Consider the following 26,994-nt stretch of genomic DNA (forward strand, 5'->3'; position numbering starts at 1 on the left):
TGTAAAATTACAGAGAGCAAGGTTATGGGGTTAGTCATTTCAGTCATCTTTGCTGCTGAATAACCTGAAAATTCTAGGTTCTTATCTAAGCCTCAGGCACTTGTATTGATGTTGTACTTAACACTGAACATAAAAAGGGGTGTAGCAAACCTGACATGTAGTTTTGTGGAAAATATGAATTGATGTTGCTTATTTGTTTTTTACTTTTATTTTATTTATTTTTTGTTGAACAGGTAAGTAAGGTGGTCCAAGGAGCATTTTTGGTCACAAACCAGGCAACAGGCAAATGCAAACATAAACTACAAAAATATATATAGAAGTCATAATTAGTACACATGCACATTTCTGTTTATCTGTATATAGATAGGTGTGTGTGTAATGGAAACTAAGCAAGATACATATATACAAGCAGGAATAAATGCATAGGTGTGACATAAGCATTATGATAAATTAGAATAAGTATTTATCTTTCAATGTTTAACTTCAGCTGCTTGTGAAGTTGAAGGAAGCTGTCAAGAATGTTATGTTCTCCTTGAGTAAATTCCAGGATGCTAAGTCTGCTTTGGAGAAGGATGTTTCACTTATTGCAGAGGTAAAGGGAGATTTACACAACAGAGTAGCCATATGGTTCCAGATAGTGTGGTTAGTGAACTGTGTTTTAAGTTTACAGTAAAACATTTGGCAGCAAGACTTGTGTAGAAGCTTATGAGTTGGGGGAGTTGACGAGGAATGGTGTTACTTTTGCTAATTGACAAAAAGTTAGCTTTTTAATGGAATGGCAGTGGTGTTAGTTTCAAATATTAGGTGAATATATCTAAGGATGTTATTTTCAGTTGTTGTAATCTTGAGATATTCCCACAATGAGCTAAGGCAGACACGGGTAGTGCATATTCAAGTCGTGATATTAGAACCTAAGTGATATGGCTGTCCTGGCATCAGGTGTTAGCAAACTGGAAATTCTTTTGGCAAGTTTTAATGAATTTAGTACCTTTAGTACTTGTTGGTCTACATGATTTTGAAAAATTAGTGTTTGGTGAAATGGAATGCTTATGTATTTGTGCCTTTGAGCTTTTGAAAGAGGAGTTTCCTCTAACATCTGTAATTAATGATAATGAACATATAGGGAGTCTTTTGGTTGTTCCAAATAACATGACATTAAAAGTTTTGGCACTGAATTCTAGTTTGTTCATTGATAACCAGTTCCAGAGGTCATGGAAGTCATTTTGATGGATCTGCTATAGAATGGTAGAATTTTTACTAGCATTAGTAAGGCTAATGTCATCTTCATACTGAAGATGCTGACATTGTGGTAGATTAGTGGGAATATTGGTAATAAACAGAGTAACGGTCGAAGAATTGATCCATGAGAGATGGCTTTGGATAATGTACCTGAAAATGTGATGTAGTTCCTATTAGAGATTGTAAAAGTCCTGTTGGCATGATAGCATTTCAGCCAGCTGCAAACACCATCAGAAAAGCCAAGTGTTTCCAATTTCTGTAGCAGTAGTGTGTGATTAACATTGCCAAGAGTTTGTTTTTAATCCAGAAATGTTGCATCTGTTAGAAGTCCATTTCCCATTTTTGAGATAGTCACTGAGGGAGTAAATTGGTGTAAGAATGCTGTATGTATTTGTGAAGGCATGTTGGTTGTCAGTTATAATGTCATAGGTTTGAAGATGTAGTATTTGTTGATGTGCATTTTGTTTTAATCAGTTTAACGATGAGGCAGATATTTGATATGGGTCAGAAATCATTAGGTCCTGAGGCAGTGTTTACGTTAGGGAGAGAAATGAAGAGACTGCGTAAAACTATGAGGGGTAGAGTCAGTGGTTAAGGTGAGGTTAAATGTGAAGGGTTGCATAGATTTCAGCACAAGTGTTAAGGAGCTTGAGTGTATTGTCTGGGAGAATGGCTTATGGTTATGTTCTTTATCTTGAAGTAAATTTGTAAATGCTGCAGATGAAACAGATTTTGACTTAGAAAGGAGACTTCATTCAGCATTAGCACAGCCCTTATTACTGCCACTTATAGCATTTACAACAATATCAGTGATGACCTACTAAACACCGTTGTCTTTATTGACACGAGAAGAACCTTTGAAACAGTTAATCATAGCCTCTTATGCAACAAGCTAGCAAAACCTAACTTTGTAGAAAATATTATTTCCTGGTTCTCAAGTTACTTAAAGAATTTTTCAGGTTCTTGCTAATAACTCCCTGTCTGATATTGGAACATTCAGTATTGGAGTCCCCCAGGGGTCTGTCCTAAGCTCTCTTCTATTTGCTGATAAATGACCTCATGCTACACCTTCCCGGTCTTAAACTAGTCATGTATGCAAATGACATCATGCTTATAGAAGGCAGTAAAACAGCCAGTAGTCTTCATATAAAGCTCAGAGAAAACTTCTCTTAGCTTTGTACATGGGATTCTGCTAACAAAACTCCAGAAAACTTCAAACTGTGAGAAACTGGCTTTTTAACAAAAAGAGAAGAAAACAAGAACTGCAACGAGTTGTGCTCAGTGTCTGCTATTGCTGGGCTCACTGTATAGTGGGTTGTCTGTGCAAGAGTATTTTCCCCTTTAAGGGACTTGCAGAATCATTGCAACACTAGGAATACAAGTCTGAGGCTCCAGTATCCTGTGCCAAGTCCAAATTAATGCACTTTGAGGTGCAGTGCACCCCTGAGAAAATAACTAGGCCTTTCTCTGCACCTTAGTAGTAAGTCCACCCAAACAATATCCTAAACAAACGGAACTCTCAGCAGTTATAGTCACCTGTGCCCCCCGAGTCATTCCTGTTGAAACCATGGACCAGTACATGTCCACAACGTCTGTAGCCAGCCTAATTGAGATGAGTATCTTCAGACAGTGTAAGAATTGTCTTGTGCTGTCTGAAGATCATCTGTTACTCAAACAGCATAACATGTGTGAGATATAGATATATATATATATATATATATATATATATATATATATATATATATATATATATATACCTTGAAGGCAAAACTTACACTAAATTTGGTCACCAGAATTGTCAGCATTATACCACAGCTCACCAATGCCATTGTGATACACATAATCTGTCATATGCTGAGGTTCTAAGGGTTAACTTCTTTAAATCTCAAAGACCCCCAAAACACAATGCAGGCACAAAGCACACTCAGCAAGTTAAGCCTACTACCACACATAGCACAAGGAGTCCCAAAGTCGCAGATGATGAGACTGTAAGGTAGGTATCTACCCCACCAAACATTCTAGTTGGATCCATAGTAAGACATGTAGATATACCTGTTACCAAGCTGAGAAAGGATAGTGTGACAGTTAGTTGCTAATCTGGTGTCAGGATCCATCAGATCCCACGTGCACTCAGGTCCTTGAACAACAGGTACTGGTATGACTCTGTCATATTCTATGTGGATTTAGATGACTTGAGATGTACCTCCTTGGACTATATGAAGAAAGCCATGGAGGAGTTCTCAAATTATGCGACTCAGGCAGGTTTGAGCCTAGCACTGAGCAACATTTTACCTTCTTCCAAGATGACGCCATAATACTAGCAAAAAACAGTTCCAATATTTTTCAGTATGGGAAGATATGAATGACAGACCATACTGTTTCACCAAGGACGGCCTGCATCTGCCGCTGCTATGATTTTTATTACTGGTAAAGACATTCTTGCCCCACAATGTCTTTTTTAGGCAACAATCCACAGAGATAGGCACTTTAGGAAGGACTACCGAGACACGAATGGGTAAAAGCAAGCTTTAATGTCCAAAACGAAGTTTATAATCCACAGAAATATACATAAACGCTTTAACGAATCACTGTGTTTTGGTCCACATTAATGACTAATTCATATGTGAAATAAAATCAGCAAGCACACCCTTTTTAAAAATCCACAATTTTCCCTGAACTACCAATGAAACTCCTAGGTAAATTAAATGAAAAAAAAAAACAACCTAAAATAAATAATCATTAATAATTATAACACTTATAACAACCTGTCACATCAAAGTACATATATAAAATTTGTGTACAAGGTAATAAATAAATTGCAAGAAATATATGAAATATATATGAAAACATATATAAAAAATAAATAAATATATGTATATATATATATATATATATATATATATATATATATATATATATATATACATACATACATACATACATACACACACATATGTCTAATCTTTCGGCTGTTCCCGTTAGGGGTTGCCACAGCAGATCACCTGTTTCCATTTCTTCCTGTCCTCTGCATCTTGCTCTGTCACACCAACCACCTGCATGTCCTCTCTCACCACATCCATAAACCTTATCTTAGGCCTTCCTCTTTTCCTGTTACCTGGTAGCTTCATCCTTAGCATCTTTTTCCCAGTATACTCAGCATCCCTCCTCAGCACATGTCCAGACCAACGTAATCATGCCTCTCTGGCTTTGTCTCCAAACCTTCCAACCTGGGCTGACCCTCTAATATACTTATTCCTAATCCTGTCCACCCTCGTCACACCCAGTGCAAATCTTAACATCTTTAATTCTGCCACATCCAGCTCAAACTCCTGCCTTTTTGTCAATGCCACTGTCTCCAACCCATATAACATAGCTGGTCTCACTACCCTCTTGTAGACCTTCCCTTTCACTCTTGCAGGTACTCGTCTGTCACAAATCACTCCTGTCACTCTTCTCCACCCACTCCATCCTGCCTGTACTGTCTTCTTCACCTCTCTTCCACACTCACCGTTACTCTGAACTATTGACCCCAAGTATTTAAACTTATCCACCTTCGCCACCTCTACTCCTTGCATCCTCACCATTCCTCTATCCTCCCTCTCATTTACGCACACATATTCTGTCTTAGTCCTGCTGACCTTCATTCCTCTTCTCTCTAAAGCATATCTCTATCTCTCCAGGGTCTCCTCCACCTGTTCCCTACTCTCACTACAGATCACAATGTCTAACTCTTTATATATATATATATATATATATATATATATGTGTGTGTGTGTGTGTATCCCTATAGTTGATTTTGCTAACAAGCCACATTCAGATTCCTAAACTTCTTGCTCCATCTTGTGGCCAAAGCTTAATAAATCATTTAAAATTGTTTTTCTTTAATTGCTTAATAAAATACTTTGTGAAATACTATATGAAATGATATACCAAATTAAAACAGCGAGTATACACTGGAATAAAACAACAAATGTTTCAAATGTTATAATCTAGCTGTTCTTAGTAGTTTCAAAACGGGGGCGAGGAAGACAGTATCATTCAATCCTGGTGGTTTGTTAGCTTCTAAGACAATCTGCCAATAAACTTTTTCTTTAAATGCTTAATAAAGTACTTTGTGAAATATTATATGAAAAGATGTACCAAATTAAAACACCGAGTATACATCAGAATAAAACAAAATAAAATAAAACCAAAAACCAAGTGTTTCAAATGTTATAATGTATCTGCTCTTAGTTTCAAAATGGAGGCGAGGGAGACAGTATCATTTAATCCTGGTGATTTGTTAGCTTCTAAGACAATCTGCCAATAAACTTCTCTATATTCAAAATTGACTCACACCCCACACCCCCCACAAACATCAACTGGTATTTCCTCTAAGATGAAAAATAAAAACTTAGCTGATTGACAAGAGTGTGTTTAAACAATGCAGTCATCTGGTTATTATTTCGTATGTCACAAACGTGCTCATAAATTCTTTTTCTAAGCTTCCTTTCTGTCTTTCCGACATAAAATGCATTACATAAGTCACACATGGCAGTATAAACAACTCCACTAGAATCCCATGTAGTATAGGTTCAATACATCTATCCCTACTCTCAGCATAAATAGCTTCAGCATTACTAACAAAGGGACACTGAAGACATAGTCCACATTTAAATGTACCCATTTTGTTCCGTTTTTATTATTTATTTGATTATACTCAAATAAATCCTTAATATTCAGACCTTTTTCTAGAAGTACAAACTTAAGAAAAGAACTAAGCAGCTGGCGAAAACAAACTGCAACGATGAAATCAAGTACTACTTTATTAATTGAAAATGATAAAACCTTAAAGTGCGTTAGATCGCATACACTTTTCGTCACTAAAAATATTGTGACTTCTTCAGAAGGCAAAACAATCAATGGATTCCATTCAAAACCCTTAAATAAGGGCGTTACTAATGTAATTAAACAATTAAGCTGTTCGTTGTAATTTAAAGTAAATTCATTCCTTATACATAAAAATCCTAAAACATCTGACCATTTATAGCTACAGCTAAAACACGCAAGCATGATTTTTATTTATTTATATTTATATTTCCTTCTCTGGAGTTAAACATTCTGCATTAAGACAGGTACTATATAATTATTTAAATAACATCATATAAAACAGTGCTATTCAAAAGTAGTCCATTATCAAAATCTTGGAAAAAGAGTCTACCAATAGTATATGAAATATATATACGTTAGAATTTATGTTTATTTATTTTATTCAAGTTGATTTAGTTAAAATATATCTGCATGTATATCATTCATTTTAGTTCATAAATAAACTTAAAATGTGCATGTGTTTTATACTATTAGGTGTACTTTATAAAATTTTATGTACATATACACATATACATTTTAATGTCCATTTATTTATTGTTTACTCCTATATTAACCCCGTAAAATTGTATATTATATGTAAAATGTAAAAGATCAATACATTTATGAATTGGATAATTTAGGATTTTTTTTTTAATTTTTTAGGAAAATTTTTAAAAAAAAATTTTTTAAAAAGTTTTTTAAAAAGTTTTTTTTAAAAACATAAGTAAGGTCTAAGTATGTTAAAAAATGAATTCGTAACATAAATATGCAAGTTTACCTAACCAAATTCTTAAGCCTTAAAATGCATTTGATTGACGTCATCTCATTTAGACCAGGAGATTGGTTAGCATTAGTTTTTAACTGCCAAATGAGTTCCTTCTCCTCTAGCTTAAGTGGTTGGTATTCTCCCCTAGGGTCATCTCTAACTTGGTCAATGACTTTGAACCTGAATTTATGTCCTGGATTTTCTAAGCAGTGTCTTGCTAAGGCATTTTCTAATTTTAATGCTGTAGATATGCTCATATATGCTCTCCTGTAGTTTTCTGTCAGTTTTTCCTATATAGTAGGCTGCACAATCCTCACATTTAGCCTTATAAACAACTTTCCTACTACTACAATTATATTTGTTCTTAATCTTGTAAGTAGTATTCCTAATTGTAAACTGGTTGCCTTCAGCAATGTATTTACACATATTGCACATATAGCATTTGGTCATTCCAGGATTAATTGGTGGTTTGAAACATCTCATCTGTAAAATTTCCTTCAGATTCATACCCCTCCTATAAGTGGTTTTAGGCTTATTTGGCATTTTATTTCTTAAATTGTTATCCATTATTAAAAGATCCCAGTTTTTATTTAGAATATTTTTAATGTCGTAAGAATCCAGATTAAAACATAGAATAATGCTACAGGTGTACGTAAATTGATTTCTGTTGGAATTTTCAAAGGGGTCATTCAATCTTTCCATCTGGTTACCTCCCAATAGTGGGACGTATCTACCTACTGATCTTTTTGTCCTAACCTCCATAACTATTTCCTGGATGAACTCTTTAGGGTAACCTCTTTGTAGAAAGAATCTTGTTAAGAGGTTACATTCAGCTAGAAAATCCACCTCACTCGTTGTCATCCTAGCCGCCCTAGCTAGTTGACCCTTGACTACAGATTTCTTCTGGTGTGTGGGGTGGCAGCTTTCATAATGAAGGAACATATTGGAATATGTTTCCTTCCTATAAATTTTAGAGGTGTACTTACTATTAGAGAAATCTTTAGCCAATTTGACGTCCAAATAATCAATAGAATCAATACTGTACTTATATGTAAATGTAAGGAAGTCTGTACTAGTATTGAATGGTTCTATAAGCTGTTCTACTTCAGCTTGAGTACCTTCAAATAATAAAAATATATCGTCGAGGAATCTTGTGTAAAATAAAATTTGATCCATAAACAACATATTTTGTAACACAAAGTTCCTTTCCCAAAAAGCCATGACCAAGTTGGCGAGGCTCGCTCCGCAGGGGGAACCCATCGCCACGCCAATTTTTTGGTGGTAGATTTCCTTGTCGAACATAATGAAATTATATGATAAAACCAGATCTATTAAATCTCCAACAAGATGTATTTCGTTGGTGGGTGCTCCCAGCTTTATTAACATAAGGGTTACCCATTCTCTCGCTATTTCATGAGGGATACATGAATATAGGTCCTTCACGTCGACAGTAATGAAAAACGCTCCAGGGACGAAAGGTAGACTGTTGATTGAGCGAAGAAATGACCAAGAGTCCTTAGAAATCTGTTTTTCCTCTTTGATGTACTTCTGCAGGATCCTATCGGGTACTTTTGAACAAGTATATGTTAGGCTGTTCCTGCCATCGACAAGAAGTCTCATTGGGGGATTTTGTAAGTCTTTATGTATCTTCGGTACACCGAAAAATACTGGTGTTTTCACAGTTGGTTGTAGGAGGAAGTTGTACATGTCTTTTTCTATACGCCCTTCGATGTAGAGTTCTTCAAACGTAGTTCTAGCCATGCGGTAGGCAGAATTCATTTCATTGATAGATTACTTTGAATACGTGTCACTGTCTAATATCAGTGACATTCTTTCATTATAGTCACTATTGTACATGATGACCAACCCTCCTCCTTTATCAGGCTTCATAATCCTGATGGGTGCCTGCCTTAGTTCGGCCAACAGTTCTCTTTCTTCCCTTGAAATGTTATAGTTTATGTCTACGTTTTACTTCTTTCAAATTCCTCAAATCAATTTCCATTACTTTCTCAAAAAGACTCAATGTGGGATGTAATGGAGGGTTGTACACACTTGGAACGAGGTAATCGGTTTCCTTAATAAAGTCATTCCCCATCAATATTAATAAATTAAGCTTTCTGATAAACAATTTTAAATCTATTAATGTTTCTGCCAGAATAAAGCTGGATGATGGTACAAATGTTAGACCCCTACTTAACAGCTCGACCGTTTCACTAGGAATAGCCAAATTGGTATAGTTATATATCTTAAAGTCATTCCTAGAATTGGAGACGACAGAGAAGGTGGCCAGGTTATCATATATGCTCGCATTAATCGAGTCTCTGGTTACCATTTCCTTCTCCTGTTCCTCGTCGACCTCTTGGGTTGAAAAGGAGATCTCGAGGCTGGTCCTTGAAAATTTTGACTTTGATTAGTACTTGGTCTTTTATTATTTTGACCCTCTTCATGGTCAAAATTATTTTGCCCTGTACGCTTATGTTGTTGTGTCAATCTTTCGCTTCTCCTAGTGTCGCTAGTAGTATCCGGGGGTGGTATATCATCCCCAATTTCTGATCCTTGTGCTTCTGGTGATATCACCACTCCAAGTGTAGGTTCTCTGCTCTGGGCAGCAACATTTGTTTGTTGAGTCAGTTGGGGGTGGGGGTAAGCCTTACCCTCACTATAGTCTTTTAGATCACGTTTAATTTTCTTGGTCTTTGTTACATTCATTTTGTTTAAATGGTCATCTATGCTTAAAAAACATCTATCATAGTCATACTGGTATCTCAAGAAAGCAGTGTCAGATTTAATGGACTTGTCAAGTTCTACTAGTTCGCTTAACAAGTGGTTCACTAATTCTTGGTAGTGTATACAAAACACCTCAAGAAGTTCCAATCCTTGTTTATCAAAAAGGGAAATAAGCGCGTTATGAAACGCGGAACCTTCAACTAATAATGCAGGAAATTGCCAGTGCCTTAAGCCTTTAGGCACTATCTTCAATTTAATGCATTCCTTAAAATAGGCAATTTCTAACTGCAGCTTACGAACCTTGAAAAGTTTTTCATCAAAAGAATTCAGTTGAAACTTTTTCTAGAAGTACACTTTAGAGGCTTGTCAAAAATAACCTTAAGATCTGATAATGTTGCAAATTTAACCCACTCCCTCTGCATAATATTCCTGTTGACTCCAGTGTCCCTATTAAAGTCAGTCTCAAAAGCATACTCTTACTGACTCTCCAGCTCCATCAAATCTTCTAAAATATCAGTATTATTATTGTCAGAAATATGAAGTCCAGTGTCAAGAATGGGTGCAAATCTATCTAAACTTAGCTGATTGACAATTAAGAGTGTGTTTAAACAAGGCACTCCTCTGGTTATTATTTCATATGTCATAAATGTGCTCATAAATTCTTTTTCTAAGCTTCCTTTCTGTCTTTCCAACATAAAATGCATTACATTTGTTACACATGGCAGTATAAACAACTCAGCTACAATCACGTGTACTATAAGTTCTACTTACAATATATCTGTCTTTACTCTCAACATAAATAGCTTCAGCATTACTAACAAAGGGACACTGCAGACATAGTCTGCATTTAAATGTACCCACTTTGTTCCATTTTTATTATTTATTCGATTATACTCCAATATATCCTTAATATTCAGACCTTTTTCTAAAAATACACTTCAAAGGCTTGTCAAAAATAATCTTAAGATCTGAAAAACCTGCAAGTTTAACCCACTCCCTCTGCATAATATTCCTGATGACCCCAGTGTCCCCATTAAAGTCAGTCTCAAAAGCATACTCATACGGACTCTCCACCTCCATCAAGTCTTCTAAAATGTCAGTATTATTATTGTCAGAAATTTGAAGTCCATTGCCAAGAATGGGTGCAAATCTGTCCTTCCTACCCCTTAATACATCACAATAAACAATACATCACAATAAACTTCATCTATTAAATTTATGGGGTAGCCCCTCATTAAACATACCCCTCAAAACTTCACATTCAAAATCCTGGTCATCTGAGGTCATCCTACTTAGTCTCACAAACTGGCCCTTAACTGTATTCTTTTTTGATAATATGGCTGTGCACTCGTATAGTAAAGATAAGCATTGGAATAGGTCTTTTTCCCAAATACTTTTCACCTAAACATCCTTTTATCCTTATAAATAGTAATATCCAAATAATTTACCTTCTCATAATCAATATTGTATGTAAAACATAAGAAATTAGTAGAACTCGAAATATAGTTAGAGTTCAATAAACTTTTCCTCTGTGTCAACCCAAAACGAGCAAATATCATTTAAAAATGCTTGTATAAAGTCCAACAGTCTTTGTATTAAGAATTTCTTATAAACTTCTCTTCCCAAACTGATAAAATAATATTGGCTAAAATAGGGGCAGACCTTGCTCCTATGGCTACCCTTCCAACCTGTTGAAAAAATTCCTCCTCAAAATATTTAAAGTTATTTTTTAATACAATATCAGTAAGTTCCAAACAAGTATGAAAATCATTTTGTGTTACTCCCCATGATGTTCTTAGTGCTTCTTCAAACCATTCAAGACCCCGCTCATGCAGTATAGAACCAAATAAATCAACTATGTCAGCAGTGATAAATTTCATTCTATCCTGATATAAAATCTGTCTAACACACTTTAAAAAATCCCACAAGTCTTTCAGAACATTTCTACCTTCCATTGACAACTTCTTAAGTGTAAAATCTAAAAACTTAGCTATAGAGGCTGTTACAGAACCTTCGGCTGACACAATAGGGTGTAATAGTGGATCCAACAAATCTTTATGCACTTTGATGATGAAAAATTGAGGGGACACAAGGTTTATCTTTGTGTAAAAATAGAAATCTATCTACATTTATCAACCCTTTTATTAATACATTGTTCAAAGCCAAATAGATCCTTCTTTAGGCTATATTAGTCTAATTTTGACGCCCTTATGTGTTTGTTAACATCATGCAATATTTCCATCATTTTAGCTTCATATATAATAGCATACATAAGCACCATCCCACCCCTTATCAGGCTTCATCACCCTTAAATATTTATTTTTACTCATTTTTTCCAGTAATCCTCTCTCTTCCCTAGTTACATTCGGTGAAACCTTATTCCTTAAAACTCCTTTCCTTAACTTCCTCTCAACCATAACTTCAGAATTCTTTAGTTGATGGTGCAGTGGTGGGTTAAATGTGCTTTTTCTCTTCAACACATTGCTATCAGTGTAACTTTTACTATACCCCTCAAACATTAACTCTAGATTCTTCTTCCACAAAAATAACTTGGCATCGATAATGACCATACTTATGTCACATTTTTTCCTAGGAAAAAATTGAAACTTTTACAGAATAAACTAAAATGTGCCTCATTAATGTCCAGATCACTATAATTAAAAATATTATAACCATTGTAGGTTAATTTAAAACCTTCCTTAATAATACTAGATGCATATGTATTTTGCTCAATGAATATCTCCCTCTGTCGCTCCCCCTCCATCTATCGTGATTGTATTGAAGAGGTTTTTTGTTTTTCAACTCTCTGACCTCCAGAAGGAAGATACTCCAAAGGGTCTTGTAAATTTAAGGAACAACTAGATTCCCATAATCTATTACCCTCTTCGTAATGACCCCTATTAATATTTTTAAATTATTGTTGTTATTAGAATTGGTAAAACCTCTTCCTGCATGTTCACTATTCCATCTAATCTGGTAGTTCGTGTTAGCTCTAGGTTTAGGGTAACTGCGGTGTTCTTCATACTCCAATCTTTCCCTGTCAAACTTTCTCCTTTTCCTATTGAAAATAGCTTTACACTTATCAACTTGTCCCCTTAATTCTAAATATGTATTTTTTTTCTTTGTTTACAGTAAACATCAAGTCATTCACAGTGTTATGATTAATATGTTCAATGTTCCCTAAAAAATGGCTCCCTATTACGCCGTCACAGACGCAGGTTGTTAAATGTGTCTTTGTCGAACTGAAAAGCACAAAATGGCAAAATAGCGAAGCGGCTTTTCAGCAAATTCTTTCCCTGGGAAAGAGTTTGCTTTTCCACTTTTGGCACTGTAGTGTGATCTCGAAGTTGGTATATTTAAGTAGGGGGGTGTGGGGGGCAAAGCCCCCCACATTATGTAATGTTTTACAGGTTTTTTTTTTTTTATTTCGGAACAGTGATTTTGTCCGCGGGAAAAAAACTCGCTGTTCTGAGGTTTCGACGTAAGCTTTCGCTTACATGGGGTCGATCATGTGTCGTTCGTTCTTCTGAGCATGCAATATCATAATATAGACCCAACAAAATACCCATTTCGCTATGGTTTTGTTTAATAATAGCTCTCATGATTTCTTTTCCACATTTATCAAAAATAGCCAACAGTTCTTTACAAAAATCAGAGCCTTCTTGAACATTGTTAGGGTATTTTCAAACCTGTAGCCCTTTCGAGACAGTTGCCAAATTAATACATTTTAAGTATGTATTGTCTGATTCCAATGTTCTGTACTTAAGCAAACAGTTATATAACTTATTTATATTGTTAGAGTAAGTGTCTCTGTAAGTATCATCTTCTGTTGATTGACTACCATTAAAAGTGAACTGCTTAGTCAACCAACTACCTAAGTCACAGTCTGAAACATTGTTAGAACTACAGTCACCTTATTTTTGTTTTTGTTGAGCTTGCTGCCCAGCTGAATTTTCACCCTGTTCACCACTCGTTGCTTCCATTCAGTAAAATATTAGGAAATTCCTCAATATCTCCATTAATATCAGAATTGTCGTCACTTTGAGAGCAAATGCCATTAGTCTTATGGTTTAAACACTTGTGGTTTCCATTCCCTCTCTGCAGTCATGCCTCCTGATTGCCAGGTAACGAAGCATTTGAGGCAGAAGAAACAATGGAATGGCAAATTGGCATGAGAAGTTTGACAAGCTGAGTAAGCTGGCCAACCAGCTGTCTAATATCTCTGCCTCTAATTCCTTTAGCTCCTGGTGAAGCAGGAGGTCATTCCATCTCCCCAAAAACAGCACCAATAAACAAAATGTATGTGGAGAAAAAGTGCCCAAATCAATGAAAACCAATAATCTATTTCAGAAAGGTTGTACTTGTTGATTTTATTTCATATCTGAAGATGTCATTAATGTGGATGAAAATGTGTTGATTCGTTAAAGCATTTGTGTGTTTCTGTGGATTCTAAGCTTTATTTTGGATATTAAAGTTTGCTTTTACCTGGTCGTGTGTGGTAGTCCTTCCTAAAGTGACTATCTATGTGGATTACTGGTTTTCATTGATATGGGCACTTTTTCTCCATATACTTTTTGTTTATTGATGTTCTTTTTAGGCAATGTCAACCTGATTAACCTAACAACAAAATGAAACAAGCCAAAGAAAATATGAAGGTGTTACTGATCAGTGGCTAGGAGCGTAAACAAGAAACTACACTCCCTGCAAGCCCTCCTCACCCTGGAAGATGTAGGCATCTGTGGCATTGACTCATAGTTTAAAATGGCAGAGAACATGCAGTGTTGTGCAAGACTATGACACTTTCCACAGTTTTAGACCAGCTGCTTTGCAGGAGGGAAAGAGACCGAAGAGACTCCCATCAAGGCTGGTAATGCAGCATGATATATTAGAGCTTCTTCATGTCCCAATAACCATCATAAAGGTTTTGTACCATATATTAGCTAGCCATAGTAGTCCCTCTATGGCCAAAGAAAGCTACAACGCCAGTCTACAGGAACTGTAATCACACAGTATTAAACACAATACCACTTTCCTAGTTGATCAAAACTATTCAGCGATAGAATGGTAAACCTACAGTACCCTGTTATGCTAGGCAAGTTCCCTATTTAGGATAGCCAGCAGCCTACTACCTCTCCAGCTTTCCTGTTTTGATCCTTTTACCTAACGCTTGTAAACAGCCAATACTCTCTGCTTTTAAAAGTAACCTTACTCCCTCTCTCATAGCCTGATACCCTTGTATATGAACTTTCAGTCACAATCAGTTACTGTCCACTAGGTGGCGCTTTACCGTTTCCAATCTGTATCTCACCTCATTACATTAATTTCCCTAATAGACCTCCCTACCCTGTTTCTTTCTCTCAATTCCTTCTCTTTATAGACATTCTAATACACCTCCCTCCCTTTTCCTTCAACTTACTTTCTATACTCTACCCCTCTGTTAGGTATATCTTCCTTATACCAGCCTGTTTACTTACCTCTACTTCTTCCTCACTTTCTACCTTACCTGCTAAATTCTCTCACTCCACTGATTGTCTTCCTTAGTAGATCACTCTCTTGTCTCTACCCGCTCCGTTCGCCCTGCGGGCTCACTCCACTCCCCTACCCTGCCCCCAATTTCCACCCGCCCCCAGAGGTCCTACATTTATACCAATAATAGACACACCCTATCCAGTCCACTCCAATCAGATTTCTAACATCCCTAACTAACCCAACCCTCTTTCTCAACACCACACCCACTAATTTAACCTAGCTCCTCCCCTATCTTAACACCTGTCCCACTACTTTACAAACCCACCTTATCCCCTATCTTCCTTCTCTCACACCTACCCCACACCACACCTTTAAACTATAACTCACCTATTTACTAACCTCCATATAACAAAATATGCCTATATCATCCATCCATCCACAACTTAAAACACTTATCTGTCTGCTACTTATATCTTCTCTTATATCTACTTGCCTCTTAACCTCCTATGAACATCCACTGAATTCTTCTCTTTCATTTCCTTCAAAATACACCTCTACCTCTACAACACATTTATCTCCTACCTTCCTAAACCCAGCCACACAAGCCAACTACCTATTAGCCAAATACCATAGACTAGCACACTTCAAATTCAAGAAACCTAGATTCAGGAAAATATTTGACTCCTCCTATAAACTTCCCCAACAAAAATATTTCATACTCCTCCACCTTCTACTAGATGGAGATATTCATCCTAATCCAGGCCCACATCATAATAAAACCATTACACACAAAATACAAAACAAAACTACATCTCTCTCATTCTCTAAACCCACCAGTTCTCTCTCTATTGCCCATCTCAATATACGAAGTATCTGTAACAAAACTAGTCAACTTCATGCCCTTCTAGAAGTCTATCAATTTGATATTTTATGTTTAGCTGAAACTTGGCTAAAGCCTTCAATTAATGACAGTGAAATCACCCCACCTGGTTATAACATCATTAGACTCGACCATACTGCCAAAAAGGGAGGAGGGGTAGCAATTCTGTATAAAACAAAACTCCATATTAGTACTTTAAATCTGACTCTTACCATAGACAATAATGCTGAAGTAATCGGCTCTAAACTTCAAGTCAATACTACTAAATCCATAAATATCATTTGTGCTCATCTCCCTCCTGGAAATAATATCAACACCCTTCAACATATCCTTGACCTACTATCAACCAAACTCCCTCAAGAAACACTAGTCTTAGGAGACTTTAACATAAATTGGCATTCCTGTAACAGTAATAACCCCACTTCCCATATCAACCTATATGGCTTCAAACAGCTCATTAATAGTCTCACTAGAACTAATAAAACCAATAATACTGAAACCACATTGGACTGGATTCTTACTAATACTCCCTTGCAAACCTACAACTCGGGCATCCTTCCAGATGATCTTAGTGACCACTCTCTAACCTATATCATTAGATACAAAACTAACCTAACCTTACCTACCACTTATAAAACTCTACGTACAAAAAAACATTTTAACTCTGCACAGTTTCTAGCCGAACTAATACATTGTAATTGGGCCCCACTAAAACATCTCCCACTTAATGAAGCAGTTGAATACTTCAATTTTACATTCCTATCTATCCTAGATCACCATGCCCCAAGCCGTACCATTAGAACCAAAACGAAAGCAGCACCCTGGCTAATCAAGAATACGAAGCAAAAAATTATTCTCAGAAATAAATCCTGGGATAAATGGCGATCTACCAAAAACCAAACTGACCACCAAAACTTTAGGGAGCTGAGAAACAGCACCAAAAAAGCTATTCTGACAGATAAAAAGAACTATTACTTTCAATTACAGAAAAACACCATAAAATAACCTAAAAAATTCTGGACTAGTATTAATAATATTCTATCCCCAGGCCAAGCAATCACACCAAACCCTCAGGATTCTGACCCAGATAATCCCACACAAATAGCCAATAACTTCAACTCTTTCTTCACCAATGCCATCCAAACTCTTGCAAACCACCTTTCTCCTGATACTTCTAAACTACTCTCACCTAGTTCAAAAGCTACTCTTCCTCCCCTTCACCTACAACCTGTATCTACCTCCTATATCCAATCTCTACTCCATAAACTAAAACCTACCACCCCATCTGGAGACAAACTTCCTGCAGAATACCTGCAAATAGGAGCTAAAGCCACTGCCTATCCCATTGCCATCCTAATAAATAGATCTATAAAGGAGGGTATTGTCCCTTCTATCTGGAAGATATCCCATATCATTCCCCTACACAAAGGGGGCAAGTCTAATGACTTCTCTAACTTTCGTCCCATAGCACTCTTATCACCCATAGCTAAAATCATGGAAAAATGTATCCATAAACAACTACTAAACCACCTTCTCCATAATAACCTACTTGCCAATAGTCAACATGGATTCAGACCTTCCCACAGCACCACTACTGCATTACTCTCCTTTAGCAACTCCATCAACTATAACTGTAACATCAATAATCTCTCATCTTCTCTCTTCATAGACCTATCTAAAGCCTTTGATATGGTTAATCATAAACTTCTTCTGTACATACTAAAATCTCATGCACTTGAGCCCTCCTCCTTAACTTGGTTTACTTCTTATCTTGAAAATCGTCAGCAGGCAGTACTCTGGAAAAGTTCACTATCTACCCTCCTTCCTATCTCTATAGGAGTACCACAAGGGTCTATCCTAGGCCCACTTCTAGTTTCCATCTTTATTAATGACCTCCAATCAGCTATCCCTAACACCACTTGCATACAATATGCAGATGATTCCACTATAATCTGCACTGCTTCTTCTCAAGCTGAACTCCAACCTCTTACCCAAAAAACCTTTACCACTGTTGAACAGTGGTTCTCTGACCGTTGTCTACTCCTTAACCCCAAGAAAACCAAATTACTACTGTTCTCACCAACCCGCAAATCTACTTCCCTAAACTTCTCTATTACTTCCACTGATTACACTCATATTACTCCTGATTCTTCTACAAAACTACTAGGTATTACTATTGACAATAATCTTAACTTTGATTGTCACATCAACAACACAATAAAAGTAGTTAACAAAAAGATTGGATCCCTTTACAGAATCAAATCCTTCCTTACACCTGAAGCCCGGACCACCTTAGCTCAATCTCACCTCCTCTCTACCCTTCTATATGCTTCCCCTATTTACACTAATCTCTCTAAAAGTAACCTTAAGAAACTTGCTTCATCTTACCATAACATTGCTCGATTTGCCACAGGATCCCAGTTTAGAACACACCACTGCCTGAACTTAAAACAACTAAACTGGCTTGAACTTCCTAACAAGCTTATTTATCAACAGCTCTCAATAGCTCACAACATTCTATATCAACCATCCAAAACACCAATACTCTCTAACCTCCTTACTCCCTACAACAACCTGAAACAACTACGTTCTTCAGATAAACTACTAGTTAATAGTACCAAACCCAATAATGCTGCAGGAGATTGTCTTTTTTCCAACTCAGTTGGCAAAATGTGGAACAAACTTCCACCCAATATCTCATCTTTGTCCACTCTTCCACTCTTTAAAAAACAACTGAGAATCCATCTTAATAAACACTGGCTTTGCTCCTGTACCAACCCTGATTAACCTTTCTTCCTCCTTTTCTCTACCACAATACTTCCTTCTCTCTATACTACATCCTGACTGATCCCCACTGACATAACTTCCTTGTGGATATAACTTATCTCATATATACTATAATAAAAATATATATATATATTTTTGACATTGATATTAGTATGACTATGTATTATTTACACTACGTTTTGATATTATCAAATTGCGTATTGCAATTATTTAATAACTTTTTTTAGGAATACTATCTTGTTATGTATATTTCCTCTGACATGTAAATTACCTATACTAAAGTCTTATTACCATTTATGCTCAATTTTTGTTTTGTTTTGCTTTGTTATTTTTGTATTCCCTATACTTGTTATAACCATTGGAGCTTTTCTCCCCGGGCCTCCACTGAAAATGGACATATATCCAGCTGGACTAGCCCGGTCAACAAATGTAAAATAAATAAAAATATTGTATCCTATGGGTCGTCTACCTCAGGGAACTACCACATTTGCAATGTGCCCCTGAGAGTTGACCCAGTTGTTCAAGATTTGGGAACTTATGTGGACAGTGACCTAACTTTCAGCCAGTGCATGTCAACTGTCGTGAGAAAGTGCAGGTTCTAAACAAAGGGATTGCAGTTAAATCTGGTGATGTCATTTCCGCCTTTACCAGCCTTCATTAGGCCACATGCAAAACTTGAATGCCCACAGAGATATCTTAGTAATAAAATACCAGGCCTAAACAATGTGCCTTACATGGACTGTCTAAAATCTCTGTCACTATACTCTGTAACCTGCAGACTGCTGAGAGGTGACATGTGTCTGACATTCAAGGCATCTTCTGATCCAGTGCTGATGGACCTACTGCACATCTGCAAGTCAAGTGGCATCAGAAGAACTTGGCCCAGGGATTTTAACCTCTACTGCAACATCAACAGAAAAGTTTTGAGGGACAGGCATATGTTGCAGAGGATTACACTGCTCTGTAACAGACTTACTGTCCATATTGAAGAGCAACGTAGATCTGTGGCTGGGTAATAGAAAACTGACCCCAGGACTGCCCTTTGTACTACTAATGAAGACAGGTTGTAAATGCTTTATCCCATGCATGGATCACATCAGTTTATCTATGGCATGATCTCAGTTATTCTTGCTAGGGGTAATATATAATTGTTAACCATAGGATAGGTAAGACCAGTCTAACACCAAATGGGATAGGTTAATTCAAACACCAGAAGAGGAAACTGGATAGACTTAAAATGGTGCACAAGGGTAGCTAGCTTGTCTGTGAACCTACTAGCCTCAATAAAACTAATGCCATGCCGTTCTCCACCCTTCATAAACCCTTTCTAAAACTAATTCTGAAAGATAACAAAAATATTCCCATTCATAATGTCACCAAACAAAAGTATTTAGGACTAACTCTTAACCTAACCCTAAATCTTAACAGTCATACACAGATGTAAGTGCTGTCCCAACTTAGACTCTTCTATAGGATCTCTCACCTTCTTATTCCTGCTGCAAAGAAAGACATTTCTAGAAATGCCTGTATTCCCAAGCTCAAGTATGGCTTTCTTAGTTATATGTCTCCATTCTTCATACAATACTTACAAACTTCAAACAGTTGAAAATAAAATTTGCAGATATGCACTCCTGACAAGACCAGTGTAAACATTACTGCATTTTTCTTCAAAAATTCAAATGGCTTCCTATTCAAGACGGAGTCACTCTCCATCTTGGCTCTCTTCTCTTCAAAATACTAAATGAAGGTTATTGCCTACCTTTGAGGTGCAAACTACCCATTAGGGAGCCAAATGACTGTCTTAGACACACCAAGAAGACCCTGTTACCTTAATGAGACCCCTGTTCATAACTTACTGATGAGAGAGGTTTCTGAAAGACTGACCCTGACAACTGGTACTACCTCCCAAACATTAGGCCTTCTTAGAATTTGAAAAGGCTTTCAAGGAATACTTGCAAAAGGAGGCTGACTACTTGCTTTTGAGACTCTGGCTAACTGACTCCCGCATATCAGCTGGGTGAATGTAAGCACTGCTTACATTCACCCAGCTGACTCCCGCATATCAGCTGGGTGAGTGTAAGCAGTGCTTATAATATTCTTAAACAACTTTGAAATTCCACTTTATGTACACTTGCTCTAACAGTACTTCTTTCTGTAGAGCTGCATTTGTAAACCTTAATGTCTAATAGAAATTAATTTATTCTCATGTTTTTAATTGATATCCCCAGTCTCTCCCAGGCTTCTCTTGTCAAGCTATCCAACTGTTGTCCCACAAGAACCCTGGAATTCTTTGCTCATGTATTCTTGTAATCACTTCAGTTTCCGCTGTTTCCCTCTGTGTCTAATTTGTTTTTCTAGACTTTTTTTATATACCATTTTCTTCATGTCTTCATATGGGAGGCACTCCTCACTGGTTCAAACGCTTTTGTGCTTTCTTCTGATACTTAGTTCTGTGCCAGTTACAAAAATTTCATGTCCCCACCCTGTTGAGGTACATCTTCTCCAGGGTAATGATTTATGACCCTTATTGATTTGGGAGGTGAGCATTTTTAAGTTCTTGAAAAGCATGGTTAGAACTTTTACATGTCTCTTCTTAAAAGTGCATATGATTAGGCATCTCATGGTCCCTGTGATCACTTGCTTAGTATTGTTCCTTTTAGCCCATGTACAACTCCCTCAAGTTGCTTATAGTAGAATGTTCATTCCACTGTTTCCCAGTTTTTTTGTATCTCTGCCTGTTCTAATCTCCTTCTGTCTCACATCCTTTGGAAGGCTTCCTGAGTTCACTGTCTAAGAGATCGCCTCTCCATATCTGATCATAATTCAGGACTGCAGATACTCTCTATTATTTGTGACTTCAGCATAAAATCAGCAAGTGTCACTACAGCTTGCTGTTCTACCTAACACCATGGCAATGTTGGAGAAAAAGATTCCAACTTGTGTCAACACTATGCCTGACAGATGAAAGCTGAGCCCAAGAACCGTTTTGAGGTTTAATCCAGTCTTCCTGACAAGAGCATAAAGGATAGAAGGAAATATGCTTGAACCCCAGACTTGAGACCTTCAGATCTAGTTCCTATTCCAGTCATACACAATGACAGTGATTCCTCCCCACTGGCTAGGCAATAGTCTTCAAATGAGAGGCTGTTGACATTATTCTCACTGTTATCTCCTTGATCAGCCACAAGGGAGTCTATTTGTATGGCACCTGCTCAAGGTTAAGTTTGCTACTTTCTCTAATTTGTTCAGGCTAGCTGATGACACATGGGCTTAAAGGAACAGGAAATCTAGTTTCTGGAAAGCATTTCTTGCACTTACCCTTGAACTGGTGAATCATCCTTCTTCTGTTTTTTGAGAAATATCCATACCTGCTGGCCATCCCATGCTTCTTCTTAAGGACTTTGCCCTTCTGTGTCCCACACTAGACACTATTTTTCAGTATGTAGTGAAAAGATAGCTCAGTGAGTGCACTACAGTATACTATATGTTGGCTTTGCCAGTGTCATGCACTACTCTGACCTCTGTGTCCTTTATGCCATCTTATGTGTTGTTCCTGCGCTACATCTGTCTGTAAAAAAAAACTGCACTAAGCTGAGGTAAATGTATTTGTTTTCAGGAGAGAAATGCAAATTGGTATATGACCTACAGGTGTCTATCATATTGAGTTTCCAGAAAAGTCTGAACTAAGGCTGTGTAGGAATCATGCAGGTAGTTATTTTTCCTGTGAAATGTATTAGAATTTTAGAATTGAAACTGATTTTGTACGCATACACTGTTTTTTTTTTCATGTGTATCGCATCCTGGCAGTGGTTGCATTGCCATAAGTGGACTAGGAATTCATACCGAGCTGAGTGACATGTTTCAAATAGTATGCCTAGGTTTGAAATCGAAATCAAACCGGAAATAAGGAGATATGGGGATGCATTTCAAAGTGATTGCACTATTTCCTTATTTTCCAATGTGTCCTCATTCCAGGACACTCTCTTAAAGCCGTTTTCAAATACCCTGTCAACAGAGAGTTGAGCACAGTCCAGTTAGTTGTGTAGTTCTTTGGGGTCCTTGTTTGCCTGTGAACTTTATGGACTGGAAAGAGACAGCCTGCTGAACAGAGGTCTCTAGCTTATTGTCTGTAAATTATTCATCATTAAAAGTTAGTGGCAGAAAGAATGCAGTAAATATTCAGATATTGTTTACAGTATTAGGACAGGATGTCTGTTAGGAATATTTTTTCTAAATGCCATCTGTGTGTTTAAACATTTTATTTTGTGCTTCTGTGTGTAAGAACATAGTTATTTGTACACTGTACTGTCTAATTCTGTTTATTTCAGCTAAAGGCTTTAGTTATTCATTTGCTAAAGCTTGTGGTGTTAGTTATTAATGCATATAAATATATAATTACCAAAACATGTTGGAGAGGTGATGGAGAAAGAAACGAGTACTTGAGAACATGTTTTATGGGAAATCAATGTAAGTTTAAACAATTCCCTACATGGTGCTCTGCTAGAAATGTTGAGGGAGCAATTTATTGTAACTAAGGAAATGAGTCTCAAAAGAATCATTTCCTTATTATTACTAAAGAAATGATTCTTTTGAGGTGGGACATAGAAACATGGCCCAATTACATTTAATAATGTTGGCTGCCAAAAAACAAATACTAAAAAATGGAAATCAAAATCTGAACCAGTTGTGACAGGCTTATTGAATGTTGTGAAGGGAATAAAAGAATTGGGTGTAGCATCTTTAAAAAAAAGGGAGGGAGCAAGCTACATAGAAGTAAATGTAATCTGTGGGAACAATGCCCGCAGAATAATGTTTGAGAGGAGAAGTTCTGTTTCAGGGAAGGTGGACTTGGGTAGTCTGCGTGATATAAAATTGAATAATAATTATTAAGAAAGACTATGTATGTGTAATTCATGAAAAGGAAAAAAAAATCTTTAACAGTTTTTCTTTTACAACTTTATGTGTACCTTTGTCACTCTGTAACATGTGAAGTTAATAAAGGTGATTAAAAATAAATATAATTAACAAAACTGGTGAATTAATTGTTAACATCCACCTTTTGTTGAAATGTCTGTTTTGCTAGAGTTATCACTATTTCATGTGCTGCAGTTGGCTCATTTTAGGAATGCTTAGTTGTTGATGTCTTTGGTGTGCCAAGTAGGTGTAGCTGGTAATAGTGTAGTTTCAAAACATTGTTTGTAAGAATGCAAGACAACCTTAGAAAGTTGATCATCACTAGATTATTAACCCAGTAGTCTAAGCTGTATGGGATGTATCCTGCCAAGGGCCAGCCAGCCAGTATCTAAGGCTTTTGGGTGCCTTCCATGTGCCCTTACATCTGAGGAAGTACGATGGCATGCCAGTATAAAGGCAGACATACGGGTGTCAAAATTCAAAACTTTCTTGCCATTAAACAACCAGTCAGGTTCTGTCTTTGCTGCATCTTCGGTGGTTCAAAGGTTGACTAGTTTTGAGATATTGGGCAGATAAGTACCTTATTGGGGACCTTCCTTACATATGAAAAGTGCGATTGTTTCTTTTACTTATGTCTGAGTGAAAGAGCAGGTGCTTGTTTGGACATCATATCCCATATAAGGACTCACAGACAGTTTGTCTTTTCTGCTTAGTAGAGGAACATGACATCTGCTCATGCTCTGTATGCTTATTGTTTATACCTAAGACTATAAGGAGCTAACTTAGTTCCATCAAGCAATTCATAGAAAACCAGTGGCTTAAAGCCTTTACTCGGCCTTCTGTGGCTTGTAGTACTGGTACCTCTAAAGTCCCTGTTCCAGTTGTCAAGAAGAGAAATGTTTTTAGAGCAGTTCAGGCATTGTCTTCTTTGACATCCTCCATTCCCCTGTCCTCATTTCACAGTTCCACTGTGGCCATATTGTAGCCCTCAGACTATCTATCTGCCACTTCTGACCCCCTGGTATTGCTCCTTGGAAAGCCATTAAGGGTTGGGAGTCTGTTATGTCCTCCAGAGTCAGGTGTATGCTTGTTGTAGGGAAGGGAGAACCATGCTTGGTAAGATTGGAAGTAGATGATATTGTCCATGAATTAGGGAAGGGCTACCTGGCAACCAAGTATAGGTCTGGACATCCTAGTCTGTTTGGACATTCTCTTCACAGTCTCCATAGAAAAAGACTCAAGGTGAAAAAACTTTCCACTCCCTTTACCCCTGCTTCAAAAGAAGCCAAGGAGGAATAATTCTGTATTGCAAAAATCTTTTCGGCCTTTCAATTGCTTAAAACTACTCCATCTTCCGCTGTTTTTAAAATGAAGAGATCTCCCTCTTCTTTTAATTCATAATCTGATTGTGACATTGAAGTTGTTGGATTATATTATGCCTCCCAAGTGTCTTCACCTGAAAACTGAGAATTATAATCTGAAGAAAATATTTCTTCAGATTCTTGTGTGGAAGAAATGTATTGTTCCTAATACTCTCAGAAGGATGAAATAGTTTAAATGGGAGCGTAATTAACCATTAGCAGAGGTATTGTGACTTTTAAAAGTAAAAAAAAAAAACATTGGTTGTACCCTCAGTTATTGAAGCACTAGAGGGTGTCTTTAATGCTGCCAGTACTTCTTCTGATAGGCACCTGCTTCTAAGAAACTTGGTAAACTTTACAGGGTACCTCAGTCTTGTAAGTACCTTTTTTGTAACTCTAGAGCTGACCCTTCTGTTATTTCCTTATCGGAAGCATCTGAATTTAAAAATGTCTACATCAGATCTGGTTCCCTCAGACATTGATGACAGATGCAGAAAAAAAAAGTTGACATATCTTCAGCCTTAGCTTTTAGTATCATTTGTTAGATATAAATTTCTAGATACCCTTTGGCATCATTTGCTGACATGAAATAAATTATTCCAGACTTAACATGTTTAGACTCTGTCTGCAGTACTTTTTATGCTTTCTTCTGTCACTCAAGGTACCAAATATTCTTTGAGATGCTTCTACAATCCTTCAGCAACTGGATCAGTCATGTACTGGCATACATGGATACAAACCAAACATTTATCAGAATATGCCAAATCTGAATTTCTCAGTGTCCCCTAGGTAAAGATATTTTATATGGCACTTCATCTGATGTTGTTAAGAGATTTGATGAAATGGAGAAACTGATCCAAGATGTAAAGCAAAATTTTCAATCCCCTTTACCAAAATATACCAAGAATTTCCATTTCAGTCCCAAAACTTTTTTTTACAGGAAACTATTTAAAACAGTTAACACAAAAGTCAGGAGAGCAATCATTAAAAAAAGAGAAAAAAACACTGTGCAGAAAGTGAGTCCAAACACTTACCAATACAGTAAAATCAGACACTCAGTAGTGGAGTAAAACCATTTAAAAACAATTGTATAATTCTAAGAAAAAAGGAGTAAAAAAAAAACTGTAACAGGAGATCATTAAGGAGACGATTTTTTATTCAAGAATATTGAGTATACCCAAGAAGGAGGGACCCTGGAGACCTGTTTTGGACCCATCTTTCTTAAATCTCCATGTAAGAGTTCCAAAGTTCAAAGTGTTTACCCTGCAGTCCCCCCCCCCCACCTCCATTCCTCCTTTAAGTTTCTTAGTAACATTGGATGTATACGATCACCATAAAACCATTCACAGAGACTTTAGATGCTTTTTAAAATGTTTTTTTTTTCTGGGTTACATTTTCAGTTCTGTTTTTACCTTTGGTTTGTCCACAGAACCAATGCATCTGCATCTTTCCATTTTTCTAAGACTGCCTTATTTTTACAGATAGTATTCAAATTTTTCAGAAATCTCTCCCCTTTGTCAGAAATGTATTGAAGAATCCGGTTTTCAACTCATTGTGGAAAAGTCGTCTCTTATTCCTTCCTATGGAATAACATTTCTGGGATGCTTGCTAGACATTTTGCAAGTTATGGTATTCCTGCTCCAGGAAAAAAGTAACATTTTACCAAGCTCACCTTCTTCAGTTTTCTCTGCATCCTCTAACTATAACAAGGAAATTCGTCAGGATTTCTGGAATACATGACTTCTACATTTCTCACGATCCCTCTAGCCAGATTACACATGATAATGATTCAGTGGTTTCTCGAATCATCCTGGACCTAGCACCAGTATCCTCTTGTCTTTTCAAATCCCTTTACTGAATTTTATCAAGAAAACTGTACTGGTGGATAAACCAAGTGATTCTGAATCTAGATGTTTCAGTTTCCCCCTCAGACTCTCCACAAATAATCTTTTTAAATTCATTTTGCCCCAGACAGCATTGGTTCTCCCTTTTCAAGAAAATGG

The 26,994-nt window shown here is 36.8% G+C and overlaps 1 protein-coding gene across 1 annotated transcript in view; it reads left to right on the forward strand.

Moving 5' to 3' along the window:
* FAM91A1 (family with sequence similarity 91 member A1) overlaps positions 1-26,994 on the forward strand; it is a 1,899,235-nt gene that overhangs the window by 732,022 nt on the left and 1,140,219 nt on the right. The window lies entirely within an intron of this gene.

This window comes from Protopterus annectens, chromosome 3.part1, assembly GCF_019279795.1.
Source record: "Protopterus annectens isolate FY-2018-M chromosome 3.part1, PAN1.0, whole genome shotgun sequence".
NCBI classification, from domain to species: domain Eukaryota; kingdom Metazoa; phylum Chordata; order Ceratodontiformes; family Protopteridae; genus Protopterus; species Protopterus annectens.